Source organism: Panicum virgatum, chromosome 2N (genome assembly GCF_016808335.1).
Source record: "Panicum virgatum strain AP13 chromosome 2N, P.virgatum_v5, whole genome shotgun sequence".
Lineage (NCBI taxonomy): Eukaryota > Viridiplantae > Streptophyta > Magnoliopsida > Poales > Poaceae > Panicum > Panicum virgatum.
In genome coordinates this window covers 45,175,473-45,189,651 of record NC_053146.1, presented here as the reverse complement: position 1 = coordinate 45,189,651, position 14,179 = coordinate 45,175,473, and positions in this window count along the sequence as shown.

The following is a 14,179-nucleotide window of genomic DNA, read 5'->3' as shown; positions in this document are numbered from 1 at the left end:
GTACTTAAGGCTCATCTATAGGTACCGGTTGGTGGTACCAACCGGTACTAATATAAAAGTTACCACCTGGTACCTATGGAGAGCCTTAGGTACCGGTTGATAATACCAACCGGTACCTAAGGCTCATTCATAAATTCCATCCACCCCAAAAGTACCGGTATGAAGATGAACCGGTACCTATGCTAGCATAGGTACCGGTTCATCTCTATACCGGTACTTTTGGGGTGGACCTAAGACTTGTTTTCTAGTAGTGTGTCTTTGATGGATATGATTTATCCATGTTAAATTTCTGAAGAATTTTCTGGATATATGCAGACTGATGTACTAATATCCTTGATGGGAGATGTTCAAGCTGAAAGCCTAAACAAAATTTGGTTTTACCCAAATCTTTCATTTCAGATTCCGTATTTAGATGGTTGCGTGCTTCATCTATATCTCGGGTACTGCCAATGATATTGAGATCATCCACATACACGGATATAATGCAAAATCCACTTAATGATTTCTTGATGAATACACATGGGTAATCATAATTATTGGAAAAACCTTTTTGAAGAAGGAATTCCTTTAGTTGGTTGTACCACATTCTTGCCGACTGCGTCAAACCATATAGTGATTTTTGAAGCTTTACACAATACATATTGCGTGAATGATTCTTGTTCGGAATATCAAGCCATTCAGGAACCTTCATATAAATATCCGAATCTAGTGACCCATAAAGATATGCTGTCACTACGTCCATGAGATGCATGGATAGACCTTTCTAAGCTGCCAATGATATTAAGTATCGGAATGTTATACCACTCATAACCGGAGAATATGTTTCACTGAAATCGATGCCGGTTCTCTACGTGAACCCTTGTGCTTCAAGCCTCGCTTTGTATCTCACCACCTTATTTTTTTTTCATTTCTTTTACGAACGAAAACCCATTTTGATCCCACAGGAAAAATATTTCGAGGAGTAGGTATAACCGATGAGAATACTTCTCGTTTCTTGAGCGAGTGCAATTCTGCTTCGATTGCTTCCTTCCATTTGATCCAGTTCGAGCTCTTGATGCACTCTGCCATGGTCTTAGGTTCTGGATCAGGTTGGAGGTCATTTGCAATCTTGGAGGCGAAATTAACGTCAACAATTGTAGTCTTTCTGTTAAATGATTCTCCAAAATCAATATTATTAGTGGAAATTTCATTTACTCTTTGTGACTCTTCTATATTTCCCAAATTATTAGAGTCTAGGTCTTCCGATGTCCTAGCACTTATATTTGTGCGTGCATGTGTGTCAGACCCGGGATAGCGGGACTGCTCTCAGGCATAGAATATTCTAGAATAAGAGATAGCTCATGGATGTACCTTACCTCTTTTGTAACTACCCAAATAGGCATAGTACTAGCTGCAATACAAGGAAACTACCCGATCGTGTTGTAGAAGGACACCAACTATACTCAGCTAGGACTTTCCGTGTAACCCTGTCCCCCCAGATATATAAAGGCGGGCAGGGACCCCCTCCAAACAAACATCTACACCTAAGGTAATACAAACCACCACACAGGACGTAGGGTATTACGCAACTCGCGACCCAAACCTGTCTAAATCTTTGTGTTCCTTGCACCATCGAGTTCCAGAGCCATCGATCCCTACCTACAAACCCTACTGCTAAGGGTATCCCTGAGCAGGCTTGGCGGTAAACACCGACAGCTGGCGCGCCAGGTAGGGGACTCGGCGAGTTCATCGGCGAGTTCGATGGCCACTTTCGCTTTCAGCACCATGACGCCTCCCAGAGGCGCCACCTTCATCTTCGGCTCATGGGTCTGCGTCGCCAATGGTTCAGGCAGCTTCACTAGCCACTTAACCAACTCTCCCACGCCGAAGAGCTCCACGTCAGAAGACTCCAACAAGATCGCCAGATCTCATGATCGCGACATTATGTTGCTTCCCGACCTTGCCAAGGAGATCGAGTCGAAACTCGAAAACAACTCGAGTTCTACTCGGACTCAGATTGATCTCAAACCGAAATCCACTCGGATTGGGACTCTTATCTCGTAACCCGTCTTTGGTTTGCGCAATTCATCGTCTGTTTACAAACAGATGATTAGATCCTCCTATGAAAATAGCTTGGATCGCATACTTCACGTCGAAAACCAATCAGCCACCGCTAGCTGGGAGGCACCCGTTTTTGACATTTACTCAGATCTAGTCGAGTCACCTCAAGACAGCCTGGATTTCATCACCAATGCGCTGGCTAAGATGCAACTCAAATCTTGTCGAGGTCATACTCTCGCAGAACTACTCGACAACCTGCGAGAAGTCGCTAGCATTGATGATCTCCTGTTTCAACACGGCACTCCCCTCGAAACCGAGAAGAAAAATGGCTCCAGCGGAACTGTCCTAGCTGATTACGAATCAGACCTGTAAAGCTTCTCTCACGAGCGTTTAGTTCCGGTAATCATCCAGCCCGGATTCAGGAAGGAGAAGCAGATGAAGCTCGACAACTGGATTTAGATTCAGTCGAAGAGGCCAGAGTCAATGCCTTAACTCAATCGGCTAGATATCTTCAAGGAGTCAGATGCTATCATGACCGCAACGTCCAGCAAAGATCCTTCAACATTGGAGATCTAGTACTTCGTCGGATTCAGGATGAGACAGGACTGCACAAGTTAAATTCCAGATGGGAAGGTCCCTTCATCGTAACTAAGGTTACAAGACCAGGTTCATACAGAATCACGGATGCAGATGACAATGAGGTACCGAATTCCTGGAACATTGAGCACTTGCACAAGTTTTATTCTTGATCCAAGCAGACTAGTGGTGTCAGTTGATTTCTTTAATAAAGTGAGGATCCTTATTGACATATCGACTACATTAAAGGTAGTCTGACAGCATCACCAGTCCGGGATAAGCTTACACAGTTTTCCATCAGAATAACTACACAAGCCGCATCCTTTCCCTTAAAGGGCACAACCTACTCGCCTAGCTCGAGAAGGTGAATGGATACCTTTACTAGTTGTCCATCTTGGATAACTTGACGGAGTTCATCCTAATAGTTCAACTATGAGGAACTCCAGCATTGCTGTCAATGCAAAACTACTCGCTCGCTCGAGTACGTTATGGATACTACTACATTTTGTCCATCTTGGGCAACCCGACGGGTTCGCCCTAACAGGTCAATCTTAGTAGTTACTCCAGTCTATAAGTTAGACACCTTACTCGCCTCGCTCGAGTAAGTTTTGGATATCTTTCTAGCATTTACGTCTTGGACAACCCAACGGGGTTCGTACCTAACAGTTTTGCCTTAAAGATTACTCCAATCCTTGGTTAAAGGACACCTTACTCGCCTTGCTCGAGTAAGCCTTGGATATCCCTATGACATTTACGTCTTGGGCAACCCGACGGGGTCGTACCTAACAGTTTTGTATTACGGATTACTCCAGTCCTTGGTAAGGACACACTACTCGCCTGATCGAGTAGTTTATGGGTATCTTTACAAGTTTTTCTATTTGGATAGTCCAACGGGACTCATCCTAACTGATTAACTTTAAGGATTACTCCATGCGGGTATTCTACTCGATTGATCGACTAGTTCATACTTATCCTACGGTATCAGATTATGCTTCTGAAGACACACCAACAGGATACAAGCTATGAACAACGACAAGAGCTTACTGAAGATTATAAGAGTTGTTACAAACAGTCTACTATGCCATGTTCTTCAGAATTTCCTCCGCAATCACTTCTGATTCCTTACAATACTCTCGGAGTTTCTCATCAGAGCAACTAGGAGCTATTCCTTTAGCTAGTGGAGCTAAATTAAACTGAGGCAAGTATGACTTGACAACTCCTATCATGTGGGTTAGATAATTCTTGGAAGTAGCTGTCAGAACATCAAAAATTTTCTGGGGAGCTTCTTCCAAATGCTCCACCAAGGACTTGCTACTCGACGACTCTTCTTCAGTATCAACCACATCCACAAGAGCTTGAGCTGTTGCTATTAGTCGAGTATGGTCTTCTGGAGATCCTGATAGGAAGATATCTCAAAAATTGATACGACAAAGTAAAATCAAGACAAAAGATCGAGTACTTACAGGCTTGGGCAGTCTGCAATTGCTTCTGGAGCCTGGAATTTTCCTCTTGAAGCTTTGATCTTTCTTCTTGAAGATTCTTAATCTGATGCTTCATGTCACAAACCTCCAGATGATGCTGCTGACTTGCCTCATAAAGTTTGCTCCGAGCAGCAAGGGCTTCATCCAGTCGTTTGGCAATCATGATCTTTTGCTCCTCTAAGATCTTCTGATTGTTTACAGTCTTATATAAAGCATGAGACTTCAAGAAAGATCGATTAGCTACATCCTGAGGCATACAAGGCAAACCTGGTCAGACATCAACAATTACTCGACGAAGACAAATAGTGGCAGAAGTCTCACCATGGTAAATTTAAAGCTCCACTGCATACAATCTGCAAGTTTCTTCATGTTGTCTAGACACAACAACGGATCATCAAACAGTTCCTTTCCCAACTCTTTCGGGGTTGACTGAGGCATAGACTGGAATGGCACCAATCAAACAGAAGGACCTTTTGACCCTTCTGCTCCACTACTCCCAGATCCACCAGCTTTGAAGGCTCTTTCAGCAGCCGCAGGAGTATCAGATGTTTCAGGGCTTGGTTCGCTTGGTTTCTCAGCTGTGTCTACACTCGGGAAACTGGCAGCCGGGGTCTCAATCAACCCAATTATAGGAGAATCGGGGGTTGATCGACTAGTTTCTTCCGAACCACTCGACACCCAGTTGTGGAAGTCTTGGACTTGATCTTTTTCATGCGCCGAAAGATGTTGGACCCTAGCCAAGCAAGATTCTGAATAAGAAAGCTGAGGCAAATGGGATACAATCAACAAAATATTATATACTTACTCACCGGCATCGAGACGAGGAACTTTCCTCTGTAAAATTGATCCGGGAGCCACCTTCCATTTCTTGCTGTCGTCATAATCAGCATTTGCAGAAGTCGGAGGCATACAATACCAGGATTTATAATTCTTCTGCAGAAAGATGCCAATACTTAGTCCGAAGATAAAAAATGGTTAACTACAAGTACTCGACATGGTATCCAAAGCACGTACCCAGGCATTCTCGGGAGGATTTTGTGCCGAGAAGAGTGTTGGAAGCGTCAAAGATTTGTCGAAGTTATCGAGTACTTTGCAGCATCTTTTTATTACTTCAGACTGAGCCAATGGTTCTGAGGACATCCTAGTGGGATCCTGCGTACCGTCATATCTAAAGGCAGGATGCTTTCGCAGCTGGAGAGGCTGCGTCCGGCGACTGATAAAAGAGAAGACCACATCATTTCGAGTTACTCCTTTTTTCTTAATAACGGTGTTGACACTGTTTTTTGACACGTGTCAAGGAAGGTGATTCTTGTGAAGGGAAGATGACCAATTTGGAAGAAACCAAAAGACACACAGGGTTGGAATCGGCCGATGGGTCAAAGGAATATTCTGCGAAGATGCTGATCCGCCAACTTTGGTGCTCGGCCGATGAAGAGTTGCCGATGAAATCAAGAAAGGAGAGGAGGATCCGGACTCTACGAAAATCTTGATGATTCGGTTGTAATATTTTAAGTAGTTTATCTTTTAGATTAGTCTTTTCTTTAGGGTCAAATAATGTTTGTCGTAATCGGCTAGGACTTGGTAGCGCTAGGCTATATATATCAGTTGTAAGGGACCGGAAAAACTTAATACACATCCAATACAACAAACATTACAATTCCTTTGCACTTTTTTGGCGACTTTGCCTTTTCTTTTCTTTTTTTCGATGAGTTCTTTCAAGTTGATCAAGGACGCCTCACATTCAAGCGATTTGATTTGATGGTGAGTTTTTGTTTTACCAAATATATTTGAGCTTTAGCTACCGAGCGCATCACTGTGGCTTCGTTCAAATCTATTCAAAAGTTATCGAGTTTATCTAGGCTTTGACTTCCGAGCGCATCGCTATCATCTCATCTAGATTTATTCACCAATTATCGATATCGGCTAGATCTGTAGGTTTTCCTATGCTTTTTGGCCATTATCACATCTAAAAACATACTAGATCGGCTTTAGGTTTTGGAGTAACACTTTTGTTATCTCAAGAGCTGGCTTAGATCTATTTTTAGCTTCACAACATCTGAGTTACACATTCGTAGCTTAGATCTTGTCATACACACACGATCGGCTATTCAAAGCCGGTTTTGTCATTTAGTGTATCGGCTGATTCTGCCGATACGCTCGTTTACTACGCGCTTGCATTTAACATCTTTTTGTCGTCTATAGTTTCGGCAAAGCTTGCCGATACGCCCATTTGAGAGATATTCGGAATCCCAGCCGATACGCTCTCGAATTTGACTTTGTTTTCTCCCTTGTCAATTTTGAGTCAAATTGACTGGCACGCTTGGTTGACTTTCCGTAACTCGGCGAACATTTGCCCTCGGATTCCAGTGTGTTGATTTTTGCGTCAACACATCTTTTGGCACACTCGGTGGGACCGAAAGCTTCAACTTGGTGGATATTACTGATAAATCTGCGGTCAGTGAAGAGAACCATATCCCTGTTCCTGAAGACAAGCTCAAAGAAGAACAAAAGAAGGAATATGAAGAGCTGGTGGAGAGATTCAAACGTGAATGCCTCAAGTCGTACAACGTCAACAGATCTGGTGAGGTGGTCAAGAAGTTTAATCTTCCATCTTTCCAGTCATTGACAGAGGCTCAACATGAAAGCAAGATGATAGACGCAGTTGGCCAAGCTGTGGCACAAGCCTTCATCAAGAGTGCAACAGTCATGGGCAACATAGTGCACAATGCAGTGGTCAAGACTTTTGCTAAAGGCATGTTTCCAGGGTGCATGGGTCCTTGCTATATACAACTAGATCAGATGCAATATACTCCCTTGGAGGTGTCTATGGCAGTAGCCCTGTCGGCTCAAGATAGCCAGGCAGGAACAAGCAACAGTCAAACTCTACCCCAGATGACTACTGCGGCATCGGCGGGTACATCAGATCCTATCTACTCAACCATGCTGTCGATTGCTACAACTGTGCAAGATGGATCTGCGTCTGTATTTCCTAAAGGATGAAATCCTGCTACTGGGTATGGTATGCATCCGGATTTCTTTTCTACACCACCCAAGATGCAGTTTAATGCGTCGGCTTCTCAGCCGATAGCCTCTCAGCCTAATCCATCGGCTGTTCTGCCGATGGGTGCACAGCAGGATGCATCGGCAACACATCTGAATGCACAAGGCACATGGAGTCCACAACAGATGTCACATGCTAATGCATCGGCGCCAACGCTGATGACCCCACAGCAGCGTCTTGCTATCCTGCTTCAACCCCAGACTCCTTCAGAAGTATTATTGTCGCAATCTCCATATCAGAAGGGAATCAACTGGGTATTCCATAATCAAGCAACTGGACAGATACGATATGTCAATGTGCCATACATGGATATTACTGGGATTACTGAGTTAAAGTTGACCGATTTGACTGACTTAAGACAAAGAAACGATGAATCGATTGCTGCTTTTATCCAAAGATTCAGAGATGTCAAGAACCGATGCTACAGTTTGGTTCTGTCCGATCAGCAGTTAGCCGATGCAGCATTTAATGGGCTCTTGCCGTACATTAATGATAAATATGCATCACAGGAGTTTGAAAGCATTAGCCAGATCGCGAGTCGGATGATAGGAGAGACTCGATCCTACGAGTCCAAGAAGCCTTTTCAGAAGAAGATAAACTGTGTGGAGTATTCTACTAATGATGAGTCTGAAGAGGAGCAAGAAACGGTTGCATCGGCTGAGTGGATACAGAACAGTAAAAAGCCGGTGACGTGTCCGTTTGGGAAGAAGAGCCTGAGTCGTATGGGTTTGACATCACCAAAGCCGACAAGATTTTTGATTTGTTATTATCGGAAGGGTTGATCAAGTTGAAGCCATATCACAAGATTCCATCGGAGGACGAGCTCAAAAATATAAAGTACTGCAAGTGGCACAACGCCACATCGCATGACACAAATGAGTGCAAGGTCTTCCGACAGCAGATTCAGATGGCTTTCTAACAAGGGAGATTGAAGTTTGAGGCTCCCAAGAAGATGATGAAGATTGACGGGCATCCTTTCGCCACAAACATGGTTGATGTGGCTAGAGATGAAGATTCTCCTCAAGTCAAGATTCTGACGTCATCATCGGCCAAGAAATCTGGAGCTATTGATCCTAAAGCGCAGATAGCGGCCGATGATGTCAAAGGAAAGGGTCCGATGAAGGATGCTGAACGTTCATCGGCACCACGTAGACGTGTAACGTCTCAAATGCTGTTGAACAAGTTTCAGCGTGATCGTGAAAGGCGACAGCGTAGAGAAGAAGAGGAGTGACGCGAGCAAGATCATTGGAGGTGTCCTTTCTTTGTATACTGCTGGGAAGAAGGGTTGACATTGCCATCGGCATATGATTGTCTCGAATGCAATGGTCAAGGCAGCTGATCATGTGAAAGGTTACGTCATGAGCCCTATCGGCGTGAGCGCACTCCTATGCATGATCGGCTAGGAAAACGGGTATCGGTGCATGATCGACTGGGGGGCAGGACAATGCTACGTGATTCTGCTGGGAGAAGAGTGCCTATACACGATTGACTAGAACAGGTGGCCGATGACAGAGTGCAAGATGATCAGCCGAAGCGGAGAGATCCAGAACGTGAGCCCGATCGAATGGATCAATCTCAATGGTGCCAAGGGGGTTTGACCAGGTCTCAGAAGTGACATGTTATGAGGTTACCCCAGTTGGAGATCATTGAGGAAGAACAAGAACATATTTTGCGCAAGAAAGGGATTAGGTCACAAGTTTGGCGTGCTAAGCCCAGAGCCGATGGTGATCTAGATTCTGGATCATCGGCTGCACCAATTAATATGGTTTTTATAATGCCGAAAGAGTTTATGGCACCAGATGATGAAGATCATGAACCAGAATGAGAGGAAGCCATGACACAGTTAAATTTGGAACCATTGCTAGTAACATTTGAGAAGCCAGAAGATGATAAGAGGCAGCATCTTAAGGCACTATTCCTGAAGGGATTCGTTGATGGTAAGCCTGTTACGAAGATGTTGGTTGATGGAGGTGCAGCCGTGTATATAATGCCCTATGTTATGCTACGCAAGCTTGGGAAGAATCAAGATGATCTGACGAAAACTGATATGATGCTCAAAGATTTTGAAGGAGTCGTATCTCCTACTTTGGGGGCATTATGCATCGATCTCACAATTGGCGGTAAGACCCTTCCCACTACTTTCTTCGTTATTAACGGCAAAGGTTCATATAGTTTGTTGTTGGGTCGGGACTGGATACATGCCAATTGTTGCATTCCATCTACTATGCATCAATGTTTGATTCAGTGGGTTGCCGATACTGTTGAAACAGTATCGGCCGATTCGTCATTCAGCGTGGCATCGGCTAAAACCCATATAGTGAGTTATGATCGGATGAATTGTCTTTCTAGTCAAGCATGGGAGAAGAATTTCTTTTAGATGGCTGATTATGAAGTCACATCGGTGAAGTCAAGAGATTCTTAGAATGAGTCTTGATCAAAGAGGGGTATGGCCGATTGTAGTATCAGCCGGATTTTGTAAATTATAGCCAATACTAGGAAGTATTGCCTTTAGTGCAAAAAATATGTTTAAGCCGATTCGCAAGTTGGATGCATCGGTTGTAATATGGCCGACATGATATGAGTCGCTCTTAGAGCAATAAATCACAAAGACAGAGTTTCTGGAAATGGATCATGTATTTGCAATTCCTGGAGATTACAATACATGGAGTGCCTTTGCAGTAATCCTAGTGCTTCTCGGATTACTTTTATCGCATGCAGGCAAATTTGATCAATGTTTGCGATCAATTGATTATTATTCGCCGATGAGCTAGAAATCGGCTGCAAACTCGTATGGAGTTGATATGCTTGACGAGCATATTTCTGTTTGTCTTCTTGGAGTTTGGTGATGGCCGGTGGAATTTGAGAAAGATCGTGATCTGCGATGTCTATTGCTTGGTTTACCCGATTAAGTTCTTGCAGAAGACGATCACGTTTAGCTTCCAATTTAGCTTTGTTCCTCAAGATGCTAGCCTGGGTGTCATTCAGGGACTTGATTTCACCAACGGTCGATTCTGCTAAAGCTTTGAAGTTGTCCCTCTGTTTGATGATTTCTTCTTGACGACGACGATCGACGAGTTGTTTCTGAGCTTTGTTGAATTGTGCACGGTGGCTCTTGATGAAGGATATAGGAGTTAGTGCATCTTCAATTATTTCTGGGAGTTTACCCTCCAGTTCTTCCAAGATGGCGCGGATCGGCTGTGCATTCTTGATCAGTTGGCCGATGTCCTGATTCAGAAATTGGAGGGATTCTTGGAGTCTGGCCTTTATTTCATTTGATAATACAACTGAATCGGTCGATGATATTTCTTCTCCTTCTTCCTAAGAAGTAGCTCCGATTTGGAAGGAGAATAGACTGTTGTCCGGAGACTCCTGTGCCTGAGAAAAATTAAAGTTAAGATGGCCGATGGAAACAAAAGAGTAATCGGATCGGCCAACAGAAAGAATAGTTGTTTACCTGTTTCAGGCATATTTCTTCTGGATTAGAACCAGCAGGGACGAGGGGTTGTGATGAAGAGCTCGGGATTGAAGTGTTTGGCTGGCCAAGTAATTCAGATAGTGCATGGTCGGCAAGCTGAAAGATGATTGTCAGAAATATACAGAATATGTTCATGAGTGAGTTTTGAAATCGTACCTGTATCAATGGAGAGCCTGCCCTGGATTTCCTGGGAGTTGGAGGCGAATGCTGTATATGATGAAACCAAACGGAAATAATACCGTATTCAGAGTCATGAAAAGATTTAGATACTTACTGAGTAAACAGAATCATACCTGAATGATGGGTGATGGAGGAGGAGGTGTTTTTCGAGGATTTTCTTCTTCTTCAGATTGGTGTTCAGGGGTATCTTGATTGTGAGATGGAAATATGATCAGCATTCAGATAAAGTGGAGTCATAAAGGATTCAAGTTTTCTTACCTTCTGAAGAAGAAGGAAGATTGACTGGAACATTTGTTTGAAGTGCTGTTGCTGCTGAAGCTTGGCCTGGAGATTTCTTTTTCTTGCGGGTTGTTACCTTAGTGTAAGATACCTTGCGTTTTCTCCCAGTGGCCACATCTGTCAGAGTCAAGGCACCATAGCCGATGTTTGGCTTATCGGCTGGCAAGGCGTAGTTGATCGGCTGCCCACTCCTGCTGATTGTTGGAGGTTTTCGATAATTATCCTGCAAAGAGTAAAAATCAAAGGCTGCAAGTGAAAAATGTTAAGATGTTTTGGGAGGTAATTTGAAGTGTACCTCATTCTCGCCTGATTGATAATTGTTGTCCAGGGCTATGCATTATAGATTGGCCGATTTGCAGAAGATATGCTCTTGCCATTCAGACCACCATTGGATGAAAGGGGTAGCAGCAAAAGGTGCAATCTGCCAATCGACTAAGAGTGTCATGTCTATATCAGGCTCCAGATCTTTCAGCCGACTGTAAGAGAGAGAGCTATTGAGAGCTTCTCTGAATTGGACTTTGCCGAGGAAGAAAAGAGAGGGTGGTACTTGGCCAAATCCTAATTGCCTGGCTGCCACTGATGGATTATAGAATTCATAACTGTGGATATCTTTACCAGTTGTGAAGTTAACAGGCGGAACCCTTGGGGAGATTATTTCTTTCAAAATCTTGGTGGCTTCTTCATCAGTTTTCCATGAGTCAAACTGGAACTTTAAGGGATTTTCATACATAACTTTTTCATCCTGATATGCAAACCAGATAGTGGAGATTTCTGGGAACCCATTGTAGAAGGATTTGAAAAAGTCAGTAATGCCAAGGGTCTTAGGATCATTGGCAATCATAATGACTGCTTCACCAAATGATGTGAATCGGCGAGTGACGGTTTCTTCTTCTTTAGAGAAGTTTTCTGATGGGAATTCTATCTCTGACAATTCAATTGTCATAGTTTTGTGCATGTACATATGCAGTCACAACTGAATGAACCACCAGGGGCCTCCCAAGTTGGTGATCGGTTGGCTCTTTCTGAGTCTGGATGATACCTGATGAAGCAGGTGGTAAACTGACCCTAGAAGATGCTTGCGGAGAGGGACAGGATTGCCAGTAGCCAGAGTTTCTGCCAACTTAAGATTAGTATTTGTTGGGCCAACTGTTTTACCACAGAAGATGAATTTCTCAAGCCACATGTTGAGAAAGGCTGTATGCTCTCTGTCAGATATTGATCCGGTCTTCATATTCTTGTCGATATATCCTTTCCATCCGCCGATGCTTTTTGTTTCAATCTTGAAAGATGCTTTTTCTAGCAAACGGAAAGGTCTATCGGGAGCATTGATATTCAGGCCAGGGAGCATCACAACATCCATCAGGGTAGCTGTCATTGGCCCATGGTTAAACATGAACGCGTTAACAGCGTCAGACCAGAAATAAGAGAATGATATGAGCATCGGCTCATTTCTAATCATTTCCGATAAAGATAAGTTCAGACATTGGCTGATATCATACTATTCCCAATTGGTTCTTTGAGAATTGGCCATCCTACGAAACCAATTTCTCCGCCCAGGAGTGACACTCGGCCAAGACCTAAAGGCCTGAGACCAATCTAGATTCATATCAGAGGACTTCAGGGGATTATGTTGGTTTCTTGATTAATTATGTTGATCGGATCTGGGTTTCCCATAAGGCCTAAATAGATCATGCTGGGTTGGTTCTCTAGCGGAATAATCATATTGCCCCTAAGATTCTGGAAGAAAAGGACAGAGATAAGATGACGTGACTGAAGAAATTAAAAGGGGAATGAAAAGCAAATGCTGTGGGTGAAGAAAGGAGACTTGCCTCTGGAACTTCGGAGATGGATGCCATTGCCAGGAGAGTGATTCTTGAACTTGGGTCCTTGAAACCCTAGGAGGCTGCGATGGCGGCGGCAGGTCAGATGTGTTCTTGAGTAAGAGAGGAGGCAGAGGTGCTACAGGAAATGTGCCAGCGGAAGGGAAGACAGAGATATTTATAACCTTTGCTCGAGGGCAAAATGGAAATTCGATACACCGTCTGATTGGGAGATTTAGATAAATTTGAACGTTGGCAGTAATGATTAACATTAATTTCGGAGCAACAGATCTATTACTCCAAAACTAGGGGGCATGTGTTGACACCATTTTTTGACACGTGTCAAGGAAGGTGATTCTTGTGAAGGGAAGATGGCCGATTTGGAAGAAACCAAAAGACACACAGGGTTGGAATCGGCCGATGGAGCCCGTCCGATGGGCCAGAGGAATATTCTGCGAAGATGCTGATCCGCCAGCTCTGATGCTCGGCCGATGGAGAGTTGCCGTTGAAATCAAGGAAGGAGAGGAGGATCCGGACTCTACGAAAATCTTGAAGATTCGGTTGTAATATTTTAAGTAGTTTATCTTTTAGATTAGTCTTTTCTTTAGGGTCAAGTAATGTTTGCCGTAATTGGCTAGGACTTGGTAGCGCTAGGCTATATATATCAGTTGTAAGGGACCGAAAAAACTTGATACACATCCAATACAACAAACTTTACAATTTCTTTGCACTTTTTCGGCGACTACGCCTTTTCTTTTCTTTTTTTTGACGAGTTCTTTCAAGTTGATCAAGGACGCCTCACATTCGAGCGATATGATTTGCTGGTGAGTTTTCGTTTTACCGAATATATTTGAGCTTTAGCTACCGGACGCATCGCTGTGGCTTCGTTCAAATCTATTCAAAAGTTATCGAGTTTATCTAGGCTTTGACTTCCGGGTGCATCGCTGTCGTCTCGTCTAGATTTATTCCCCAATTATCGATATTGGCTAGATCTGTAGGTTTTCTTATGCTTTTTGACCATTATCACTTCTAAAAACATACTAGATCGGCTTTAGGTTTTGGAGTAACACTTTTGTTATCTCAAGAGCTAGTTTAGATCTGTTTTTAGCTTCACAACATCTGAGTTACACATTTATAGCTTAGATCTTGTTACACATACACGATCGGCTATTCAAAGCCGGTTTTGTCATTTAGTGTATCGGCTGATTCTGCCGATACGCTCGTTTACTAGGCGCTTGCATTTAACATCTTTTTGTCGTCTATAGTA